The following is a 17,522-nucleotide window of genomic DNA, read 5'->3' as shown; positions in this document are numbered from 1 at the left end:
GGTCGCACAGAGTCGGACACGACTGAAGCGACTTAGCAGCAGCAGCAGCGAAGTCTCGCTTCATTTGCTAGGCAAAGCGGATGGGAGCTGATCCCACTATCCTGCCGGGTACCTAGCTGACCACAGCCAGGGTGGAGTTTACTTCTGCTCACCTGCTCTTAGGTCGTAGCCCTGCAGGAGTTCCAGCTGAGAACCTGGGCTGTTTACCTTGGCCCGTCCTCCACGATGTGGCCTGAACTTTGATCTTTGAATCCTCAGCAGAGGGGATGGATAAAAACCCAGCTGTGCTCTTCAGAGGCTTTCTGCTCTCTTAGCCTCCGGACCTGTGCACCTTTGGGATTCTACTGTGCAAATCTCTTAAAGGGAAAACTGGTGCAGTCCTTTTCACTGGGATCCTGGCCCCTTAAGACTCGATTCTTTAGATCTGAGATAACAGCCAGGAGCTCTGCTGATTCCTCTGCCTCTTCGTGGTGTCTTCGGTCCTTTGCCCAGACTGTCTGCCTCCTTTTTCAGCCTTGTTCTTGGTACCCAGAATTGGCAAATACCCTGAAGAACAAACCAACTTCTGTGTGTTGGCTCACACTGCCAAGGGATTCTCCCCTTTCCAGGATTTTTGTCTCCTTGAGTCCTGGTTACCTCAGCAACTCTCTGAAGTTCTCAACTTTTTTTTTCTTTTTTTTTTTCTTTTGACTTTTCTAGCTGTTCTCCGAGGAATCCCTGGTCTGAAGTAGCTACTTAGTAATAGTTGGAAGCAGACACTTGTTTATATAAATCTTGCTCAAGTGTTTTTTCTTTATTTGGTAGAAAAGATGGTATTAGTCTTTGCTCCGTTTAAGGAAGACATGTCCAGTTCAAAGGGAATTCAAAAGAAATATGACCTGTTGATTAATCTAAAAGTGAATATATAAGTAAGTTATCATCACTAGTGTGCTTTTTGTCTAACAGTATTAATGGTTAATTTAAAAGTGTTTTATTTCAGTTGCTAAGTCATGTCTGGCTCTTTGTGACCCTATGGACTGGAGCACGCCAGCCCCTTCTGTCCTCTTCTATTTCCCAGAGTTTGCTCAGATTCATGTCCATTGAGTCAGTGATGCTCTCTAACCATCTCATGCTCTGCCTCCCACTTCTCCTTTTGCCCTCAGTCTTTCCCAGCACCAGGGTGTTTTCCAGTGAATCAGCTCTTCTCATTAGGTGGCCAAAGTACTGGAGCTTCAGCTTCAGTATCAGACCTTCCGATGAATATTCAGGTTGATTTCCTTTAGGATTGACCAATTTGATCTCCTTGCAGTCCATGGGACTCTCAAGAGTCTAATCCAGCACCACAATTCAAAAGCATCAATTCTTTGGTGCTCAGCCTTCTTTAGGGTCCAACTCTCACATCTCTGCATGACTGCTGGAAAAACCATAGTTTTGACTATAAAAAAAGAAAATAAATGTTTTATAACACTTACAAGCATTAGTCTTGCTGCTGCTGCTGCTGCTAAGTCGCTTCAGTCGTGTCCGACTCTGTGCGACCCCATAGACAGCAGCCCACCAGGCTCCCCTGTCCCTGGGATTCTCAAGGCAAGAACACTGGAGTGGGTTGCCATTTCCTTCTCCAGTGCATGAAAGTGAAAAGTAAAAGTGAAGTCACTCAGTTGTGTCAGACTCGTAGCGACCCCATGGACTGCAGCCTACCAGGCTCCTCCATCCATGGGATTTTTCAGGCAAGAGTACTGGAGTAGGTTGCCATTGCCTTCTCCGAAACATTAGTCTTAGGCACAAACAAGTTAAATGATTTATGTAAGGCAGAGTTTCTCAATACCTGCACCAGTGACATACTGGGTTGGGTAATTCTTTGTTGCTGGGGGCTGTTCTGTGCAGTGTGGAATGTATAGCAGCATCTCTGGCCTTTTACTTAGTAAGACCCCCTAGCAACCTCCTCCCCCAGCTTGGACAACCCAGAATGTCTCCAGATACTGCCAGGTGTCCCCTGGAGAGCAAAGTCACTCCTGGTTGAGAGCCACTGGTCTAAGAGGAGGGCTCAGTTGTCCTAATTTGATATTTTGCCAGAGAAGTGGAATTGAATTTTGATTTACTGGAGTTATTGTCTTTCACCATTGAACTGTTTTCCAGCTGCATTCTTGCCTAATCATTCAGTGGTAGACCCTGGGGCCCTTAAATGGTTATAAGAAGAAATATGTTCAAGAGGGAGGGGGTATAAGTATACTTAATGGCTGGTTTAGATCCTGGTGTGGCAGAAACCAACACAATATTGTCAAGCAGTTATCCTCCAATTAAAAATAAATATAAAAAATAAGAACATCCCCCCAAAAAAGAAAAAGAATATATAGATTTTATCACCCTTGGCTTGCCTGTTGTGAACTGGGAGCATAGGTCACTCTTGAAGACAGACTCTTGACTTGCAGGCGATGGAAAGGGGTCCAGCCTGTGTGTGGCGGCTCCTTGGGCTTCTGCAGAACAGTACTGTGGCCGTCTGTTTTAACTGTGATCTCACACGTGGCCAGTCTAATCTGACAGGAGCAAGTTAACACGGAGAAGTCTGCTCAGAATGTAAACAGCCCTTTAGAATCTAAGGGACAAAGGGCACACAGAGATCAGAATTAGGGCTGAAACTAAGGGGTAAAAGTAGAAAAGACAGCTTCGAAGAAAAGTGAGCTGGAGTGGACTTTCTGACACTGGCAAAAATGACTTAAGCTTTTTGCTTCTCTTTCTGTTACTTGCAGACATTTTACTGTTTTCCAGTTCATTCTGCTTTGATGCCAAGGCTCTTATTAATAATGCATGGCTTTTTTTCTGGTACTCCCTGCCCATCGAGCCTCTTAGGTGCTGAGTCAGAGAAGATTGTTACGGCAGCAGCTCAGCGCCGTGGAGAGAAGCCCCGAGGCGGTGCTCGAAGGCTGCCCTCTTCCCTGTAGCCGCTCTCACCTTAATTACTCTAAACCTCCTGTTCAGAGGTTGCTCTTTTCTTTCTCTTAAAGGCTTTCAGAACTATCCGGAAATGTCTATGACAGAAGGTTTTTGAGAGCTCTTAAAAAACTGGGTCTGAAAAAGAAAAAAAAATTGGTCTGAATGTTAATGTGAACTGCATTTGATTTCTGGGACAATACTGTCCTTTATTTCAGCACTTTCCTAGCTGTTGCCTGGATACGTCGATCCTGAGATCCCTAATATCTGTTTTGTACGATTTAAAATTATATTTTCGCCTTACCTTTTTGATAGGCAGCTGCTAGGAGTCAGACAGACATAAAAGAAAGGGACAAGTAATTAATTGCCTGGGGAGCACTCAGGTGCAGGCTTGGAGCCAACATTTTCCTCCCCGCCCTTCGCCAGCCCATGGCCTTCTGGATGGCCACGCAGAGCCTGACCTTTGAGAGCCCAGCCTCTGCTGTGCCTGTGGTTGTCAAAGGCAGGTCTGTCCGGGCCACAGTTTTATTTCTGGTCGGTTAGGAAGTGGCCGTGTTGGGATGGGCTCTGCGAACAGAGACGCTGTGGAAGCCGCGGGGTTTGTGGTGCAGGTAGGGGGGAGAGCGAGCGGCGGGCACCTGCTGCCGCTCCTGGGGCAGGCGGTCACGTGGGGAAGGGGTGGCGAGGCTTGGACATGCCCTGCGGCCTCTTTCTCAAGTCAGCCTTTAAACCACGACACATCCGAACAAACTCGTTAAATCAGTTTATTGACCTGCTGCGGTGCGTTTTTAAGTGCTGATTTCCCCAGAATGATCGTCCTCTTTGTTACCCCGGGTTTTAAAGGTAGCTTAGAAGTTATTTACCTCTCTTCACAAACAGAAATAACAATATGGATAAAAAGAATACTCAAGTGTAAACTCACAAATAATCATCACAGGTTTTTTTTTCTGGAAGATGAACCTAAAACAGAAGGCTTACGAAAATAACTGGGACTCATGCGGAAGGCCCACTCCGTTCTAATCACTAACTTTGGAGTCTGAGATTTGTTCTTTCCAACCTTCAGCAGGCCTGTGAGACGCTCAGTCTTGAGCTGCAGCGGGGTGCAGACTCGGCCATTGGTCTTAGCTGAATGGAAGGCTAATCCTACCCCATTTTGCTTCCTCTCTGTTCACAGAGAAAGGGGATAGCGTTATTTGAACAAGCGGCTCTTCAGTGTGTCATTTACGTCTACACGGAAGCCTTGACCGCTTTCTGTTATAGCACCGATACTATTGCACAGCACATCATTAATTTGCACGCTCATGTTCTTGGTGTTGTATGTGGCCTCCATCAGTTCAGGGACCAATTTTTTTTTTTAATTAAAAGGAATTCTAAGCTAGCATGTGAGTGCCAGCCATACACAAGGTCCTGCTCTTTGGGCTTTGTGGGTGTTACTCCTCTTCCTTACCTGATGGGGTAGGTGTTATTTCCTTCATTTTACAGGTGTGGAAACTGAGGTATAGAGAGTCTGGGTAACTTGACCGTGGTTCTTTTTTTTTTTTAATTGGTTAATTTTATTTTTGGCTGTGCTGGGTCTTCATTGCCGTGCACCGGGCTCTTGTTGCAGTTGTGGACTTCTCTTGTCATGGGTCACGGGCTCCAGGGTTCTCGGGCTTCAGTGGCTGTGGCTCATGGGCTGAGTTGCCCACAGCATGTGGGATCTTCCTGGACCAGGGATCGAACCTGTGTCCTCTGCATTGGCAGGCAGAGAAGTCCTTGATTAAAGTCAGCACTCAAGCCCAGGTTATCTTATTCTGGAGGCCAAGCTCTTAAATGCTAAGATATAGTCCCATTTTAATGTATTTGGATCCCCATTGCTTTGTAGTAGAAGCTTAAATATTGATGAGTGGTTAGATTAAAAAGTTAATGAATATAAAAGCAACTCCTTGGAGGCTGGGGAGAATGAAACTCAGATTTTAGAACGTATTTTCCTTTTTCAGGTAGATGAGAGGGTATAAATGCTGGTAAGGACTGGACAGGCCCTGATGAGGATTAGAGTCAATTTAGAAGATGCATGTTGTTGAAAGTGGACAGCCAATAGGCTACGCAGCACTGAAATTTCAAGAGAATCTAGAAATCTGGATTGAATAATAATAATAGCAAATATTTAAATAAATCTAGTGTTTATTATGTTCTGGGCTTTATTCTTAGTATGTGACAAATGTTAACTCATTTAATCCTAAATGAGATAGGAGTATTGTTATCCTCATTTTATAGATGAAGAAACTGAGGCACAGAATGGTTTTTGTTTTTGTTTTTTAATTTGCCCAAGGTCATTTAGCTGACTGGGAATTATCCCTAGGTAGTTTTCTTCTGAAATTGTTACTTTTAACCATTAAACTGGCAGTTAAATCACGTTCGAAAGTGAAAGGAAAACCAGAAGACATATGATTAGCCAGACAACACGTCTGTGTGTAGATAATTTGCAGCTTCTCATCTGAACCTTAGCTTTTTGTGAGATGAAAACAATTTATTTCTAAGATAATTGCTTTCCTTAATCATTCTTAGTTGGAAATTTTTATCTGTTGTATACAAACTTACTTCTAAGTCATTTCAGGTATGCTAGTGTTGTTAAATATCAAAACTGTTTGTTAAACCCTCTACCAGTAGGGCTGGTTTGCTACTTGATAAATTCAAAACCTGGAGTTCTTACAGATTTCAGGTTTCCTTGGTATTTTTGATAGTGGGGGAAAAAGTTACCATCTTTCTAACATTCTAAACTTTACTTGCAGGATGCATTTTTCTTCTTTAAAATATTGCTTATAAAAACTAGAGTTGCCAATTTTGTTAGCACAGGGTTGGTTGATTTTTTTGTTCGTTTTCTTTTCTTTTTTTTTTTTTTTTTTGGCAAACGTCATTTCTTTACTTATTTAAAACAGGATTTTTCTTCCTCTAGTTCTGGTCATTTCAGCTAAAAGGGTGATAATGGAAAGCAATGTTAATGGGCTATTGGAATAGAATAACCAGAAATGTATAAGTTAAGATGTTGATTTTTGAAGTTTAAAAATTGTTTAATAGGATATGAATAAATTGAAGATTTACAGCTTAAAACAGGTTTTGAATTGTGAGCACGTATAGTATTTATTACTTAATTGAAACTCTAGGCTGGTGTTTTGATTATTGAGAAATTTAGCTTTAGAAGTATTTGTCTCTATTTGAAATGTTAGAAGCCAATGTTGTGTTTCAGATTCTTTTAAAGTATGGATCCTAATTTCCCCCCATCTCTTTTGTTAATTATTTGATTTTTACCCCCAACGATTAGAACAGAAATCTTGAATTTGGCCATAGGCTAACAAACTGTACCACACCTGCTCTTTGAACCATATTTAACAAAATCTTTATTGGGTTGCTACGGTATGCCAGGCACTGTTGTAGACATTGGGATAATGAACAAAACATACAAAAAAAAAAAATCTCTGCCCTCATGGAGCTAATATTCTAATGTGTAGTGGTCAAATCAGACAAAAAAAGAAAATCATGAATCATATTAGATGATCAGTGATATGGAGAAAGATAATTGGTGGGGGGGAAGGCGTGGATATGTGGGGGTTTTTTGAGACGGGGGAGGGTTGCCATTTGAAATGAAGTTTGGTTCAGGCAGGTCCTGCCCGAGTTGGATGAGCAAGCCGTGTGGTTGTCTGCTGCAGAGCAGCCCCACCAGAGAGCCATGTGGGCAGGGCTTCAAGGGGCCAGCTTGCCTGGTACCCTTGAAACAGCAAGGAAGCCGCGGTGGCTGGTGCAGAGCGAGTGAGGCAGAGAGTGAAAAGAGATGGTGGCAGAAGGGTGAGGATGAGATGCAGATCTTTGCGAGCTGGGTTGGGCCGACTGACTCAGTGAAGGGCCAAGTGTGTGAGTTTTGGGCCTTGTGGTCCCTATGGCAGCCACTCCGCTCCGCCTTGCAGCTTGTAGCACTGAAGCAGCCATAGACAATACAGAAACCAGCTGGCCGTGTGCCAGTAATACTTCGTTTATAGAAACGGGCAGTGGCCCCCAACATTTGCTGACTCCTGGTTTAGAGCCTTGGAGACCATTGTCTGGAGTTGGACTTCTCAGTGAAATGAGAATTCACTGGAGGGTTTTGAATAGAGAGGAGTGAGATCATTTGACTGCTGTTTCAAAAGGATCCTGCTGCTTGCCTTGACACCCCTACCTATGAAGGGGTGATGAGGGTGAAAGGGTAGAGGTACCATTAACCAGGATAGGAGGACCACAGTGGAGCAGGTTCGTGGGTGGGAACGACCGTGCTTTGGCTTTGGACCAGTTGAGTTTGGACATCCAGGTGGAGACGTGGACAATGCGATTGGTATACGGACAAGGTGTTCAGGGAGCGGTCCAGGCTGAACTTACATGTGGTATGTGAGGTCCTGAGGCTGGATAAGCAAAACAGCATGATAGCAGCAGTTAGCTTTGTCTGCACTGTTTTGACACTTTGGGAGTTTTGACTCTTTCAACTCTTAAATGATTTGATTTTAATATTGTTTAAAAAATATTTTTTATTGAGGTGTAGTTGATTTACAATATCTTGTAGGTTTCAGGTGTATAGCACAGTGATTCAATTATGTGTGTGTGTGTGTGTGTGTGTGTGTGTGTGTGTGTGTACTTTTTCAGATTCTTTTCCCTTATAGATTGTTACATAATATTGAGTATATTTCCCTGTGGTATACAGTAGGGAGGGTCCTTCATTGACCTTAAATGAATTTTAGAGAAAACTTGTGCCCCTTTGGTTCGGTTTATTATTTATCACCTATAATTTTATTGTTATCATTCTTTTTTTTTACATACGGCTTTTTAAAAATTGTGATATAAGCAAAGTTAAAATTTACTGTTGTAATCTCCTTAAGTATAAAATCCAGCGGCATTAAGTACCTTCACAGTATTGTGCAGACACCACCACTGTCCGTATCCAGAACCTTTTCATCATCCCAGAGACTGCACTCTTGAAGCAATTCCCCGGCCCCCCTTTCTGCGGGCCCTGGTCATCACATTTCCGCTCTGTTCCTCCGAGTTTGTCTATCCCAGGTACCGCCTGTAAGCAGATCATACGGCGTTTGTGCTTTTGTCCCTGACTTAGTGTAATGTTTTCCAGGTTTATCCTTGTCGTAGCACATGTCAGTGCTGTTATTACTTTTTGAAACTTCTTGGAATAATTAATACAGACTTCTTGTACTGAGTCTTATTTCTAAGAGGAGTTCTTTGCTGCACAGCAGTCTCGAAAACCCATCCTTACCACCCAGAACACCCAGGGTCCCTGTGTCTGGAACGTGGAGGGTTGGTGAGCGACTTCTGCAGCCTGTGCAGCCCTCTTGATTTGTGCTAGAGGAAGGACAGTGACCGTGGTAGTGCGTAGAGACGGTTTCTCTCTGGCCAACATGACTTGATGGGTTTTCTGATATTGTATGGCATGTTTAATCACAGGTTAAGCTTGTCTCATTTGGAATAGATAGAAAACCTGAAAAAGTGGCACTATAAAGGAAATGGTCAAGATTCCTTCTGGAAGAGGGTGGAGAGGTATTTGGGGGAGTGGAATTCTTCAACTGGCTCCTCTGACAAATTGCTGAGCTTGGGGGCAAGTCCTGTAAGCCTGCCCCTCCTGTCAAACAGTTACAGTGTCATTTGCCGTGTCTCCTGAGTTAGCTCCTCACTGTTTGCCTGATGACATCAGTGTTTATGGCACTGTGTGCATTGAGGAAGAATCTGGCCGTCCTTTGGGCTTGGGGGTTAAGTCCACTGCGAGCTCAGCCGACATGTGAACAAGGTGATATTTGTTTAACCAGCATTAGGTCTCACTCGGAGAAGGCAGTGGCACCCCACTCCAGTACTCTTGCCTGGAAAATCCCATGGACGGAGGAGCCTGGTGGGCTGCAGTCTATGGGGTCGTACAGAGTCGGACACGACTGAAGCGACTTAGCAGCAGCCAGCAGCAACAGCAGCAGCAGGTCTCACTGGTAAGGCTCAGTGATGTTCCTGCCTGTAGCGACGGAGAATGACAGATAGAAGAGAACAATGAAGGATAGAATGAAAATGAATGTTCACCTTGACTTCAGAACTGGCAATTGCAGAAAAGCCTTAAGAACAGATTAGTTTAAAAAAAAAAAATTGAAGAACAAAATTGGAGACGAGGTCTTTTTCAAGACACAGTCCCAGTTTAGTGGCTACAGCGGATCTTTCAGGTCATTTCCCATAATTCATCCCAGCAGTGCTGAAAACAGTCAGCTATGATGAGAGGTGAAAAGGATGATCAAAGTATCCATTGTTCTTTCCTTTTGAATCGTAATTGGCTTTGGGTCTTGGCCCTGCTGCTGTTGCTGCTGCTAAGTCTCTTCAGTCGTGTCCGACTCTGTGCGACCCCAGAGATGGCAGCCCACCAGGCTCCCCCATCCCTGGGATTCTCCAGGCAAGAACACTGGAGTGGGTTGCCGTTTCCTTTTCCAATACATGAAAGTGAAAAGTGAAAGTGAAGTCGCTCAGTCGTGTCCGACTCTTAGCGACCCCATGGACTGCAGCCCACCAGGCTCCTCCGTCCGTGGGATTTTCCAGGCCATTGCCTTCTCCAGTAGGGTCTTGGCCCTAGGTTTAAAATTTTTTTTTTTTCTTCTTTTATCAAGTGGGCAAAGGATGAAATTTTTGTATCTGGCAGGTAGGAGGGGACTTTGCTTGGGGCTCCAGGAACCCAGGAACTTTTCATTTTTACCCCTGTTGGCAGTAACAGCAGTAACAGTGTGTGTTGAAGAATATATGGAGGCCAAGGGTCTCCACCGTCTTAGTAGCATGATGAATGGGAACTTTTAAGCCAGGTCAGAGCAGTGATGGACTCCCAGGTTGCTTTTCTATAAAATGGAAATAATAATACTTACTTAATCAAAATGAAATGAAACCCTCTGGTCCCTTCATTTTCTTCTTGATCAAGGCTTGTGCAAGGAGGGATTTGGGAGGAGTGTGTCCTTCTTAGCCTGTTGCATCTGTGTCACTTCACCCTTCCAAAGACCTGGGGAGCTCCTGGATGGCTTCCAGGGCTTAGCGATTGTGTGTTTTAGCAGCCTTATGTTGGGAGGCATTTTTCAGGACCTCGTGGCCAGCCGATTATAAGTCTTGCCCTTCAAAGGCATGCCCGCCAGTACCAAAGGTTGTATCCATTAAGGATGCCCCGCTGGCATCTAGCTGGTGGCTATACTGGGAACGCACGTGCCTCCTTTGAACAGTAGGCGAAGAAACTCAGAAAGGGCCTAAACTCTTTTTCAGCCAAATTATAATCCACCTGTCCTGGGCTCTAGTTAATGCCATGACATGCCTTCCATCCTGTCTGAGTTCCAGGTTCTGCTTTTCTTTCTTGCTTCCCTTGGGCTGTCTCTGGGAAATTAGTAACCAAGTTGACCATCTTCTAATTTAGCCCAGGAGCCCTCGGCTGTATCTGATTGGCATCTGGGCAGGGGTAAGATCTAGGCTCTCTTCCAGTGCCGTCTGATTCTCTACCGTGCCGTTCTTGGCTCTGAAGAAATAAAATTTGTTTATTCTGAGTCCTAGGGTGGAAACTCTCTTTAGAGCACATGATCACATTTGTTTTAAAAGATATTTCTCCTGCCATCAAATCCGTATGTAATTTTGGAGAGTGTGACTTGTTTTGTATCGTGTTCTGGTTATATTTTATTTTTGTGCATAATAAACGATAAAAGGCTGCATAATAATGATAATAATAAAAAAAGAACAGTTTCAACTCTTTTCCTCAGTAGACAGTTCCACTTCAGAAATCAGACAAGGATCAAGTAAAATTAAAAAAGCTTGACTTTAACATAATCACCAAGGGTTTGCACCTAGCATTTAGGATTAGAGATTTGTGTGTTTACGGTCTAAATGGTGTGAAATGGGATTAAAAAAAAGGTAGAAATGTTAGTGCACTTAAGTTAGTGTTGAAGTTGCTGGTGGATTGAAGATTTGTGCTGTCGGAAACACTGCTTTGGGGAAACTAGAGTGGAGTCGAGGTGCTGGGGGGTGGGGAGGGGTGGAAGGACCTCGAGAACCTTTTTCCAGGAGGGGCTACCGTGTGACCTCAGGGCCAGACTTTGGGGAGGGAGACTACTCGAAGACTTCTCATACCCAGGACGAACTTGTGCTGGAGCTGAATGTGGATCATCTTCGCACGATAGGTGGTGTGGTTGTGGTCATCTTTGAAGCCTGTGGTTCCCTTTCTAGCCCACACTCCCTGACTGACATCAGAAAGGTGGAGCGTTTTCTGGCTGATACTCTTCAAGGTGCCTCTGAAAAGATTGCGTAAATGCCCCTGGGAAGAAAGACGTCATCAAAACTGTAGCATCTTTAAAAAAAAATAGGCACGCACACATTCGTAGGCTGCTGTTAGAAGGGCGAGCCCCAGAATTAGAGCGATGGCGCCTTTGTGTTGTAGAGGAACATGGAAGTATTATAATTCTCTGCTTTCCTGGATGACTTTCCCTCCTTACTCACCAGAAAGCAGCAGGGACTAGTCATCTTGGAGAATGAATGCCATCGTGGTTCCTTTAAAGGCTGAAGACTATTGTTACTTGGCTTTTTTGTCTCTCCTTCCTTTGAGAAGGGGCCAGGACAGGCTGGTCACAGCCTTGTGTCCCTTGCACCTGCCTCCCCTTCAGCCAGCTTCCTACTCGTTCTGCGCGTGGCAGCCCTAGCGCTAGTACAGAGGGCCTTCTCAGACGTCACAGCCCCGGCACAGCTGCCAAGGGCAAACAGTGTGCTCAGGAGAGCAGCGGGGCTTGTTAAAGGAAGAGGAGGAGATCAGTAAGCACGCACAGCCAACTCTGGGTCTTGAAGGGACTCATTCATCCTTCTCTCTTTCTCTGTCTCTCTTTTTTTTTTTTTTTGTGGCGGGCGAAGGTGATAAAGTTGCTACAATCTCCAGTCAGTAGCTTAACTTCATCTCTGCTTTCATTACCACTCCCAGCATAAATTATTTAACGCAAAGGCAGCCATAATCTCTTATAATACTTAGCATTAGTATCCTGCTGTGAGCATCATGTTCTCATGTTGGGCTCTAACCACAAATTAGCAGAAGACACTTTAGGAAACTCTTCTGGGGATCCACTTAGAGAGGTCATATGGGTAGAAAGTGACCATTGGAACTTCTGGATTTTTTTTTTTTTTCTTTTGGGTGAGTTTTTCTTTTATTCTTATGTAATTCATTGCTCTACTAGAACAGTGTTGTGTTTTTTTTTAACCCACTTCTTACTTGATAATATTTCAATGCCTTAAAAATTTGCCAGTGACCCCATCTGTAGACTTGAGTCATTTTATGAGCAGGGATCCATAAAGTGCAAGACTTTGTCTGGGGAGCAAGAGTTGGGGTAGGAGGAGGCGAGGCAGTAATAAAACTTCAGTCAAAAGATCCAGAGCCTACGGTTGAGTTCAAGAACTAGGTTTGTTTCAGGGTGGCCTCAGAGTACAGCGACCCTACTCTTAAGATGAAGTCACTCGCTCACCCCTTTAATGATCTGCCCGATTGCTGAAGTCAAGTCTGGAGCTGAAAATTTTGCTCCTTTTAACAGGGATCTAATTGTGAAAAGCACAGATGGCCACTGACAATTTACAAATGTTGGGCATTTGCTGATTTAAAAAATAACTGTGAGAAGGGAAAACCAAGGTGAGAAGAGAGACAGGAAACCAAGTGGGCACGCTAGGCTTTGGATTGTCAGACAGCAAAAGACCAAAAAACAAAACCCAGGCAGTACTGTTCGCTCAGTTAGTTCTCGCTCACGGTTCAGGTTTTCCTCCCGGTACGCTGAACCCCTAGTGCATCCATTGTAATAGTTTTTGGTCAGAGGCACCTACTAACAAATCCACAGGGTCATAAGCAACTCCGAAGGCCTGGAGAGCCTGCGTAGTTGGGTGTGGTGGGAAATGGTAATTGGCCTCTGCTAGGATTCCTATCCCTTGATAAACTTACTCCCTCTGGCAGTCTTGTTAATACTTAAAGTGCTAAATCTATTACAGAGGACAATTTAATTTAATTTAATTTAATTTAATTTTCATGACATTTCAGTCCTATATGGTTGCCAGCAGAGCTATTGCTGTTTTTCAGTCGCTAAGTCGTGTCTGACTCTCTGCAACCCCAGAGACTGTAGCATGCCAGACTCCTCTGTCCTCCACTATCTCCCGGAGTTTGCTCAGATTCACGTCCACAGAGTCGGTGATGCTATCTAACCATCTCACCCTCTGATGCCCCCTTCTCCTTTTGCCGTCAATCTTTGCCAGTATCAGAGTCTTTTCCAACGAGTCGGCTCTTTGCATCGGGTGGCCAGAGTATTGCAGCTTCAGCTTCAACATCAGTCCTTCCAGTGAATATTCAGGTTTGACTTCCTTTAGGATTGACTGGTTTGATCTCCATGCAGTCCAAGGGACTCTCAAGAATCTTCTCCGGCACTACAATTCAAAAGCATCAATTCTTTGGCGCTCAGCCTTCTTTATGATCCAACTCTCACAGCAGAGAGTCAGTGTCTTAAGGTCTTTGGGGAAAACTGCAGTTTTTTTATTGTGGGGTGGGCATGAGTAGGGATTGGCCTAGAGAATAAATCCAATCTCAGAAATTAGTCAATTTTTCATTTGGTGAACCTTCAAATGTAACTGAAGAGAGCCAGAATGTGTGAAGGGAGAGGGAGGCTCAACTGGGTTTGGTCTTCCCTGGAATCTTTTCTCCTCCCCTCCCTATTCACCCCAAACACATGCTTTTTCTTAGTGAAGGTCCAGGCAGTGGAAGCAGCCCTGTCTGAGATCCTGGAGGACTGCTGATGTCCCTTGTGGCTGGAATTGGGGCGTGGCAAGATCTGAAATTGCAGCAACAGGGGACAGGTTTTATGAACACTGAGTCACCTAAGCATAAGGAATTTAGAACTTGACGTTGAAGGCTGTGGAAAGCCATTCAGAGATTAAGTGAGGGAGCAACAGGAAGATTTAACATATAATTTCTCTTCGGTTCTCCTGAGATAAAGAATAAGTGCAATTTTGGGTTCCAAAAACAAAGAATTGGGGAGTGAGGGGCATGGAATAGCCACTGAATGCTCTAAGTTTGTATGTGACCATTACCAAGGTATTTATCCCTGTATTATAATTTATGACACGTTTAGAGAATTCTTAGTGCAGTATTACTATAACTTAGATTTAGTTGGCATTTTAGGTACATCCAAAATCAGACTTTGCCCCCAAATTTTTATTATGAAAAAAATTCAAGCATGCAGGAAAGTTAAAAGAATCACACAGTGAACACATGACCCTCCATCTAGAGTCTACAGTTTTTACCTCTTTGCTTTTATTTAACTCTGGCTTTCTTTTTCCTCTGAACCATGTAAAATTAAATTGTAAATAGACATCAAGATATTTAAATACCTCAGCAGACATCTCCTTAAAAAATAAGGATATTCTCCTATATAACCACACTACTATTACTGCAACTAACACAATTAACAGTACTTGCATAATGTCTTCCAGTATCGAACCCGTATCCAAACTGCCCCAGTGGTGCTGAAAGTGTTATTTATAGCTGCCCTCCCCCTAGTCACGTATTTTTATATTTGATTATGTCTTTTTGGTCTCAGTCTATAGCTGCCTGTCCCCACCTCAACCTCCAGTACATTTTTGAAGAGTCTAGGCCAGTTGTTTCATAGAATGTCCTACAATCTAGAATTGCCTGGTGTCCATTTGATGTGTTCCTTAATCCTTTGTATTTTTTATAAACCGGAAGATCGGAACTCTTGATTAGATGTAGGTTAAAAGTTTTTGGCAGGAATACTCTTGAAGGTAATGTTACCTTGTTTTAATGTTAGCGATGCCCAGTTTGATCTCGTGGTCAAGAATGCCGGTCTGCTCTCCCCATTGTAAACGTGTATTTTTGCCCTTGGCCATCAAGTGATCTGTGGGAAGCGTGTGTGATGTTCCAGAGTAGTCTTAGGAGTTTTGACCACCGTTTACACCCTACAGCATCCCCTCGTAGAGTGGGTTGGCCTCCTGTTTCCGTGGACTTGGCGGGCCTTGCATTGCTGTGCACATGAGCGTCACTTAGCTGGAGAAAGAAGAGTTAACGTCTGCTCATCCTGGGTCAAGCGAAAGACAAAGCCCTTATTACAGATGACAGAAAATGAGTGCTCAGAAGACCCCTTTCTAGCACTACAGTTTGACGTTTGCTAAAGACAGACCAGAGAAGGCAATGGCACCCCACTCCAGTACTCTTGCCTGGAAAATCCCATGGATGGAAGAGCCTGGTGGGCTGCAGTCCATGGGGTCGCTGAGGGTTGGAAACAACTGAGTGACATCCCTTTCACTTTTCACTTTCATGCACTGGAGAAGGAAACGGCAACCCACTCCAGTGTTCTTGCCTGGAGAATCCCGGGGACAGGGGAGCCTGGTGGGCTGCTGTCTCTGGGGTTGCACAGAGTCGGACACGACTGAAGCGACTTAGCAGCAGCAAAGACAGACCATCTGGTCTGGAGGAAGGGCATCATACCCACAGGGTGTTAAGGAAAGACCTTATTCTGCTGAATGTTTATGCCTCCGAGTCAAGGCATTTCCAGGTGCTTTCTTTGATACTTTTTGACCTTCTATAGAAACCACGGCTCTGATTCCATGTGTTTGACAACCGGGGTGTTCATTTCGGCTAGAACGTTGCCTTCTGGAAACGCTTAAATTCCCAAAGAGTAGATAACCCTATTAGTCTGTTACAATCTTCTAGGCTAAAAATAATATGATTATCGTATATTATCCCCATGGGACATGGAGAATAATCTCCTTTCCAAAAGAGGATCTGGAGGGGGACCAAAGGGCTGTCTGCGGGAAAATACTTTGGGGTCGTGGGCTTGATGGAGAGAACTTGCTCGGTCAAGTTATGACCGGAAGCCCCAGAAGTTTTAGGATGATAATAAATCATTTGGAGGTAGGCGAAAGTACTGGAGAAGGCAATGGCACCCCACTCCAGTACTCTTGCCTGGAAAATCCCATGGATGGAGGAGCCTGGTAGGCTGCAGTCCATGGTGTCACGAAGAGTCGGACATGACTGAGCGACTTCACTTTCACCTTTCACTTTCATGCACTGGAGAAGGAAATGGCAACCCACTCCAGTGTTCTTGCCTGGAGAATCCCAGGGACGGGGGAGCCTGGTGGGCTGCCGTCTATGGGGTCACACAGAGTCGGACACGACTGAAGCGACTTAGCAGCAGCAGCAGCAACTGGGAAGATTATTTGGATCTGGAGCAGTAAAAAGGTGGGGATCCTTAATAAGGCAAAAGCCTGGTTCTGTTTTTGTGCGCCTCCCCCCATATAAATGTATGATCATTGTTTACAAAAATGAAAAGAAAGAAAAAGACCATGTCCCAAGGCAGCATTCATTCCTAGAGACTGTTCCTAGACATTAAATAGGTGCTGTGTGAAAAAGGCATTCTCAGTAATTCTGGAAACTTTGTAATTTTGGATCAATTTGAACAGATTTGGTTACTGCAAGAATTTCTACCTTTATTCTGTTTATAACATTTCATAGCTTTTACTTTTAAGGTTGTACAAGATTCTACGAGGTATATGTATCTGTTCTTTAGTTGTTGCTTTTGAGTTTTTGAGTTTTCCAAGTTTTTGTTTTTAGGAATAACAGAATTAAAACCTTTGTGCATAGAATGTCCTCGTATTTCAGATAATTGCCTTAAAATTGCTAGATCAGAGAATATGAGTATTTTTACGGCTTTTTGTTGAACTTGCAAATAGTTTTCCCAAAGGGTTATACTGATTTACACTCACACCAGCAAAGTTTGTCAGGTATCAGTTTCACTATGTCATCTCCTGGCTTAGAGAATCTTTCTTGTATGGTTGCAGAAAAACCAGTCTGCTTCTAACTTGAGAAAACAAGGTTCCTCCACCAAATGGCCATAACAGCAAGCTGTGTGCTGAGCTGTAATTCATTAATTTAATAAACAGATAAGTGTCTCCTATTTATCAGACATTGTAGATGGAGAAAAAGAAAGACAGTCTGTACTGGTAAGGAATTTATAGCCTGCTGGAAGAGATAAGCTCACATTTATAGGGATCATGGTAAGAGTTTATATATATCAGTTGGGAAAGAATCAAGACCACCCAAGACTAGTCTTGGGGGTGGGATGGTACCAGGAAAAGGTACCATTAAAAGCGCCATTAAAAATGAAAAGTGCCATTAAAGCTTCTTTGTGTGAAGAGGTGTTACCCGAGCGCGTTCGTACAGAGGCCAGGCGTCAGCAGCCATAGGAGGCACTCTGCTCTTTGGCCGATGGGACTGAGGCCAGAGAGCCTTGTTCAGGCCCAGGAGGTGGGCAGAGTCAGGCTCCCACCCGTGACACGTCTACTCACTCTGCACATTTACCCCCGGGGCACGGCCACGGTCCGTGCAGGCAACCCAGTGCCAACGGCCCCAGAAAGGTCATTTTTGATCATCTCTGAGACAAATTTGGACATCCTTGTTTGCTCAGCCTCTCCTGCACGTGTGTGTTTCTGGAGGTTGTTAACTCACCACGCTGTTGAGAATTTGGGGGGAGGGACTTCCCTGGTGGTGCAGTGGTTAAGCATCCGCCTGCTAACATAGGGGACAT

At 44.2% G+C, this 17,522-nt stretch overlaps 1 protein-coding gene and 1 long non-coding RNA gene across 2 annotated transcripts in view; one reads left to right on the top strand and one right to left on the bottom strand.

The window, feature by feature from the left end:
• B4GALT5 (beta-1,4-galactosyltransferase 5) overlaps positions 1–17,522 on the top strand; it is a 77,088-nt gene that overhangs the window by 27,582 nt on the left and 31,984 nt on the right. The gene's annotated exons all lie outside the window — the stretch shown is intronic.
• On the bottom strand, positions 2,439–3,348 carry LOC129626076 (uncharacterized). Its single transcript, XR_008701743.1, has 3 exons — positions 3,212–3,348; positions 2,929–3,045; positions 2,439–2,572 (listed from the first exon to the last, which is right to left on the bottom strand). It is a non-coding gene; the product is annotated as an uncharacterized LOC129626076 (long non-coding RNA).

The sequence above is a fragment of the Bubalus kerabau genome, chromosome 13, assembly GCF_029407905.1.
Source record: "Bubalus kerabau isolate K-KA32 ecotype Philippines breed swamp buffalo chromosome 13, PCC_UOA_SB_1v2, whole genome shotgun sequence".
In the NCBI taxonomy this organism is placed as follows: Eukaryota; Metazoa; Chordata; class Mammalia; order Artiodactyla; family Bovidae; genus Bubalus; species Bubalus kerabau.
This window is presented reverse-complemented; position numbering and strand designations above follow the sequence as displayed.